The sequence below is a fragment of the Triticum aestivum genome, chromosome 5A (assembly GCF_018294505.1).
Source record: "Triticum aestivum cultivar Chinese Spring chromosome 5A, IWGSC CS RefSeq v2.1, whole genome shotgun sequence".
Classification (NCBI taxonomy): Eukaryota; Viridiplantae; Streptophyta; class Magnoliopsida; order Poales; family Poaceae; genus Triticum; species Triticum aestivum.
The window spans coordinates 675,899,275-675,906,310 of record NC_057806.1 but is presented as its reverse complement, the minus strand read 5'-3'; positions in this window follow the sequence as shown (position 1 = coordinate 675,906,310).

The window sequence follows — 7,036 nt, the reverse complement described above, 5'->3', positions numbered from 1 at the left end:
TTTTCCTAAGAATATTCAACAGGCTTTTGAAATATGAGTGTATCAATTTTATTTTGATCGTGTATATGACAAAAATATACAAAACTTGGTCGAAGAACAATTAACCATGTATTTGAAAAAATATCATCATATATTTCACAAAAATATTCAAACTGTATCTGAAAAATGTTTGACATGTATTTGAAAAATGGTCAACGTGTATGTAGAAAATGTATAAGTTGTATTAACAACGTCTACATGTATTTGAATAAAAAAGAACAAAAATGAAGAAAACAAACAAAATCCTGCTGGTTAAGGTTTTGGAAACAATCTGGAGGTTTTTGGAAATCTTGTAGAAATTTGCTAAACTGTCTTTTTCCGGTTGTCTTCTTTACTGGTTTTCTTCTCGTGTTTATATATTTTTTATTTTCTTTTTTATTTTTTTATTTCTGAATAAAATGTTAGACATATTCAAAAATAGTTCTGAATTTTAAAATTTATTTATGTTTTCAAATTTTGTTCATGCTTTCCAAAAACCGTGATTTAAAAAACTGTTCAATTTTTTTGAAAAATGTACAAATTTTCGGAAAATGTTTGGAATTCCATATTTAAAAAATAGTTCAGAATTTCGAAAATGTCCACTATTTTCAGAAAATGCTCGTAGTTTTTGAAGCATCACTACAGTGCCCAGTACAATGAATCACACACTATAAACTGCTATCTGAACCAGGAAAGTCCAATATGACGTGTGTTGTGTCAAAAATAATTTATTGAGGAACGCGTTGTGTCTCGCAGAAGGTACGAATTAGTTGGGCTGGCCCGTTCGCCGTTTGCGCACGCTAAGGCCTCTTTTGGTTTGAAGGATTTTTGTAGGAATTTTATAGGATAGGATTTTCGTAGAAAAAATTTCTTTAGAGCTCTTTGGTTAGTAGGAATGGAATCCTATTTCTATAGAGAAATTTTTCCTATCCTCCACATTTCATAGGAAAATAAAAATTAGCCTAGACTTAATGGAAAAAATCCTATGAAGTGAATGAAAGGACATTTTATTTCCTATTCCTACTCATAGAATTTAAGATGCATGTCATCTCATTTCTTATGACTTTTTTATTCTTATGATTTTTCTATCCTATGAACCAAAGGAGACCTAAAGTAAAAAAAGAATGATGGGAAAGGGTGGAACAGGGATCCATACCTGGCCGAAAGGGATAACACGCGCACTCCTAACCACTAAGACCACGTTGCACAAACGGTTAGCACTAGGGGCGCGAAGTTCTTTATGCCATCTGTATCGGATTTTATTTTATCATTCTTTTTTCAGTGGCTTTCTTTATTCTCCTTTTTCTTTCTTTTATTTAGATTCTTTTTTATTTTTATTTTTTATTTTCATTTTTTGCCATTTTGTTTCTTTGTTTTGGCTTATTTTGTTTCTATTTTCGGGTTTCATTGCTCTTTTTGTTATTATTCTACAGTTTTTTCTATGTCAACAATATTTTTCAAATAAACATCTAACATTTCTTCTCCATTTTTTTGTTTTTTCTTATGTTTGTTTTCGTTTTCATTCTACATTTTCGTATATGTCAAAACATCTTTTTAATTAGTGTTCAACATTTTTTGCATACTTGTTCAATATTGCCCGGACACTTATTCAACATTTTATAAATACTTGTTCAACCTCTCTTCGGCCAATCCTAGATCCTCCAAGGAATTCTTCCTTGTCGTCTCGTTCTCGTCGGCATCATTCACGTTGACAGAGGAATCAGTGGCCCTCGCGCTCCAATCTTGCATCGGTGGACTCAGTTCGAAGTTTAGGGTTTTCCAGCTAAGTGATCGTCGTTTCAGGTTCTCGGTAGCCTCAAATCGTGTGGGTCATTCTATTTATGGCCTTAAGGATCGGATTTGGCCATATTTCATTTGCCATTTTCATCTATTTCGTGGAGTTACTGATTCAGGTTGTGTTCATTCTGAGATTGGTTGGCACGTGGATAGTTTTCTTCCTGAAGTGGGCTTTCGTCCTATAGCTGTTAAATCTAGATGGCTACAAGATCAACAGAGTAATTTTGATCAGCTGAAAATGGATGTCCAACCCCCGGTGCCTTTGCGATGTGATAAACAAATTTCCTCGCCGGAGTTGAGCCGGCCGCCGGCCGCCGAAGGCATCTCTTTTGGTCAGTTCAACTTTTCGATGATTGCGGATCCGGAGCTGAATATCCGTCTGGGAGATTTTATTTGTTCTGGAAAGGATAATTTGCACGTCATGCCTTCTTTCAAGGGATCTCGTTTCAGGGAGTCCTACTGGAATTCCATTTCAGATGAAAAGCTATATCATATTATGGATGGCTGGCAAGCGGGCTATTCTGATGTTGATGTTTCCTCTATGGTTCAGATAAAAGATGTGCCAACCCAGGAATATATTGATTCTCGTCTGCTCAAATGCTTAAGCTGCTCTCGTCATGGCCATCTTGCACCAGACTGCCCAGGTACATTTTGCCAACGTTGCATTCGTCTCATTGATCAATGTTTATGTCCTGACTATCAGTATGATCGGATAGATACATGCATGTTGGGCCGTAAGCTACATACCTGCCTAGCGTGTAATCGTAATGATCATTACAGTACTAGTTGTCCTAGGAATAAGAGGTGCCAATCCTGTAGCTTATTGGGTCATACTGCCTGCCGGGGGGTTGGAATGGGCCAATTTATTGTTGGCGGCCCAAGAGCTTCAAACTACCTATGCCTGGTTTTGGGGAACGGAAAGATATCAGCTGCCCAGGTTGGCGGGATATACACGGTAAAAATCAGGGTCGGTTATGGAAAGTGAAACAGAAAATCCCGAGTACTAGTGACGTGGCTATCCCTCATTGCCTGTCGATACGACTCCCTCCCCCCGCAGCTGTCAACTCCACCGCCCTGGGGGCCCAATCCGACGCAGTCATCCCAGTATCGTCTTCCACCTCCCCTCCCTCCTCTGCTTATGCCTCACCTTCCCCTGTTCCAAGCCCGGAGCCCTCGAAAAACCATAGTGGTGCTGCCATGGCGAACTTTCCGGTCAGGCCTTTCGCCTTCACCCCCGTCGGATCACACATTGAGCGTGGGCTAGATCATCGTCTGCAGAGGAGGACTATGGTTGTGGATGAGCCGCCATTGAACCACGAAAGGTACGCTCTGATTGAGATCACCCCCCTGTACCAGATCATCAGAAGAGGTATTGGTTAGAGGAAGTTTGTCAGATCATTAGGGAGGATCTGGAGTATCAGATTGAGGACGAGTTTGTCTATCCGATTGCAGTAGGCGGTGTTGCTTTTCTTGATGTTCAGAGTAGAGATGACGCTATTAGAGAGGGGCTGCATGCTTTAACTTAGGATTCTTACTTCACTTTAATCCCCCATGATGAAGGGATTAACATGAGAATGCCTGTTTTTCAATATGAAGTTTGGATCTTGATGCTTGCTTTTCCTATGGATTACATGACTGAACACTATGTTCATAAGGTGGTTTCTCCCTTTGGTAAACTGCTGGCTTGACCAAGACCCAACGAGAACAAAGCTAGAGTGCTTGTTAAATGTCACATCAAAGATATTGTGGAAGTTCCTCATAGCTTGCTTGTCTCCAAAGTTGGATTGCTGCCGGGACTGGGCCACTCCTGGTCCGTCCCTGTATATGTGCTGAATGGCAGAGATATTGTACCTGGCTTGCAAGGGACTGAAGATACTCCACCACTCCTGAATGCGTCTCCGCATCCGTACACTCTGCCGTACTATACTATCATGCATCAAGCTAGGATCAATGAGATGGAGGCCCAACAAATAGCTAATGAGGCGGCTTGGAATGGCAATGAGCAAGCCCAGGATCAGGTGCAAGCCAATGGTTGGAGTTCATGGCCAGTGGTACCACCTCCGTACACAGGTTTCAGTTTCAGAACTTACTTTGAATATGATGGACCGTCTCTGATGGATGGTGTGCCACAAGAGCACAACCTGGTGGACAATCTGTTTGATGTTTGGTCTGAATTTTCATATGTGGAGGATTTGGCTGACAGTTTCATCAATCGTGCTCCTTCTGCGGCTCATGCCTTTGTCAGAGCTGGAGGCTCTGTAGCTGCTATGTTCTTTGCTACTGACAGTGAGCTGCTTTCGTGGATGGGTGGTATGCTCAAGAGGATCTATACCCGCGCTATATGACCTACTGAGTTTCCCAGTATAGCATGTTTCCCACTCAATCCATTCACTGTTATTCAGTTTCAGCTTGATCGTGTGTGCATGGCTCTGCTCGCCCAAGTGAGGCCGGAAATTGATGTTTTTGGACGCATCTTCAGTTCAGCTTTTAGTGTGGGTAATGTGTTTGTTCTGTCTGCCTCATTGGAAGATTCTAACCCGGAGTTGCCAGTTCTGTCTGCCCCCCAATGAGTTTGGATGTGCATGCCTGTGTGGATCGTGTTGTGGGCCCGATCGGGCGTATGATGCTCAAGGAGCCAGCTCATGTGGACACTGTACTTCTGCGTCGCAGTGCACACTCAAACAAATATGACGGGTTCAGGGTGCCTCCACTTACTGACAGAAGAGCTACAACGTCCAAGGTCAAGCCTAGGAAAGATCCCTCTCTTTCTGGCCCCTCCACTAATGGCACACCTAGCGCTAGGAGGCATGGCAAGGTATCTGATACTATCCCACCTCCTACTTCTATCCATGCTATTCAGTCCATTGGGACTGATATGTGTGGTGTTCATCCGAGTCAGTTAAGCGTAGGGAAGCTGCTTGCTATCCAAGGTGAGCAGAAGAGGGATGCCATAGATCCCGATGCAGCTTAAAGCTGAAAGTGCGTTATATCGACTAGAGGGGGGGGCTGAATAGGCGATTTTTATGAAAGTCTTCAAAACGTGGAAGTTATGAAGACAAACAGTAGAGATAAGCCTATCACTATGCAGCGGAAGTTAGATTACACTACACAAGCCATGGTCAAGTATTCAATAGAGTGAAAGCACAATGACAAGTAGCTGCAGTGTAATAAGGATCAAGTAGGAAGAAGTTATGAAGCCAAACAAATCATACAGTTACGTTGTGAAGACAAAAGGTATATCAAGCATGCAGTGGCTTCACAATGAGTAACAGTAAGTAAAAGGAAGTGAAGATGAAACCAGTGACTCATTGAAGACAATGATGTGTTGGACCAGTTCCAGTTGCTGTGACAACTGTACGTCTGGTTGGAGCGGCTAGGTATTTAAACCTTAGGACACACAGTCCCGGACACCCAGTCCTAAACACGTAGCTCAGGACACCAAGTCCTCACCGTATTCTCCTTGAGCTAAGGTCACATAGTCCTCGCCCAATCACTCTGGTAAGTCTTCAAGGTAGACTCCCAAACCTTCACAGACTTCGTTCACTAGCAATCCACAATGTCTCTTGGATGCTCTGAACACGACGCCTAACCGTCTGGAGGATGCACAGTCCTCAAGTGAAATAAGTCTTCAGATCACTCAGACAAGAAGACTTAAGTGATGCCCAATTTACTCTGGCTCTGGGTGGTTAGGGCTTTATCCTCGCAAGGAATTCTCTCTCTCAAAGGCTTCGAGGTGGGTTGCTCTCAAACGACAAAAGTCGTGCCCTGAAATCTGAGCAGCCAACCGTTTATGGTTGTAGAGGGTGGGCTATTTATAGCCACTTGGCAACCTGACCTGATTTGTCCGAAATGACCCTGGGTCACTAAGAAACTGACACGTGTCTCAACGGTCAGATTTCAAACTCTCATGGCAACTTTACTTGGGCTACAGGCAAAGCTGACTTGTCCGGCTCTGGACAAGATTTGCTCTCATTGTCTTCACTCGATGACATAGGTTTTTGGTTTAGGCATCACTTCAGTCATTCTGACTGGTTCTCCTGGACCCCACTTAACAGTACGGTGGTTCCTATGACTCAGCACAAAAGAAAAAGAACTACGAAAGATCTAAGTCTTCGAGCTCCATAGGCTTCATAACGTGTCTTCTTTTGTCATAGTCTTCAATGTGAATATCTTCATATACCACCTTTGACTTTAATGTCTTCATACATTTTTAGGGGTCATCTCTGGTAGTAAAACCGAATCAATGAGGGACTTCTACCTGTGTTATCCTGCAATTCTCACAAACACATTAGTCCCTCAACTAGGTTTGTCGTCAATACTCCAAAACCAACTAGGGGTGGCACTAGATGCACTTACAATCTCCCCCTTTTTGGTGATTGATGACAAACTAGTTGAAGTTTTCAACGGGGAATATAGTCTGTGAAATTGTAAAGGATAAGGAATTGTCTTCATAAGTTGCAAGGGCTCCCCCTGAAGATGTGCATACAAGTTAATTTGCTTTTGGAATGCAAATGCACATGGTAGGTTGTACTTGTGGAGATCCACTTCAGCTTATGATGACAATCCACTATGCATGTGAAGATATATGAATATAATGACATGCATAATGGAAAATGGACGTCTGCAGAATGAGATAAGTGCAGAATTTATCGTCGCACATGCGGAATTTATCTTCGCAAAACAGGGTGGCAACCAAGTAGCAGACGACCATCTGGTTTAAGTGCTACAACTCATAAGAACCAAATGTAAAACAAGAGTTGTAAGCACGAAGCAAAATATAACAAAACATAAAGCACCCGCCCATATGGACCCGCTTGAAGACTATCAACCCATATGCTTCTCCCCCTTTTGTCAGCAAGGACCAAAAAGGTTTGAAGACATAGAGTGTCTACTCGTTCCCAGGAGCAGCAGGGTCGTTGGAGGTGTTTGGCGGTGCAGAAGAGCTTGGAGGTGCTGAAGCAGGTGGTGGTGAGGTAGCATCGTCTTCTTCATCAATGATTCTGGCAGTGACTGTGGCAGCAGATGAAGAAAACTCAGAGTCTTCAAGTGATGGTGTGCTTCGCATCACAGCCCTTCTAGGAGGTGTGGTGTCAAACTTGAATCGCTCAGTGAAGCCATCCTCTCCAAGTTCAGCTTCAGTACATATCATTGATAGCCCTTTCCATGTGCGGCGACAAGTTTCATGGGCAACGAAAGCGTTCTTGGTGGCAAGATTTCAGAT